Raw genomic sequence first — 356 nt, forward strand, 5'->3', positions numbered from 1 at the left:
GAAAATCTCCCTGAATCTTCGCGTGTGTCTCTGCCCTTAGGGAGGCTGTTTGAATTACTTCACCTTCATTGCTTCTTTTAAACACACTGCCCATAGGTCTCACTCGAATGTTTGGTTATGGGAAGAGTTGTCCTAAAAATACTTTGGTGTAAGTCCTACTAATATGTACCTAATGAGAATAAAAGTAGTAAAAGTCCTATTAACATCTACCTAATTCTAATAAATCTAATGTTTAGTTATGGGAAGAGGTGTCCTAAAAATACTTTGGTGTAAGTCCTACTAATATGTACCTAATGAGAATAAAAGTAGTAAATGTCTCTAGAAAGTCCCAAACCAATAGAATCAGTACTTGCTAA

This window comes from Xenopus laevis, chromosome 4L (genome assembly GCF_017654675.1).
Source record: "Xenopus laevis strain J_2021 chromosome 4L, Xenopus_laevis_v10.1, whole genome shotgun sequence".
Lineage (NCBI taxonomy): Eukaryota > Metazoa > Chordata > Amphibia > Anura > Pipidae > Xenopus > Xenopus laevis.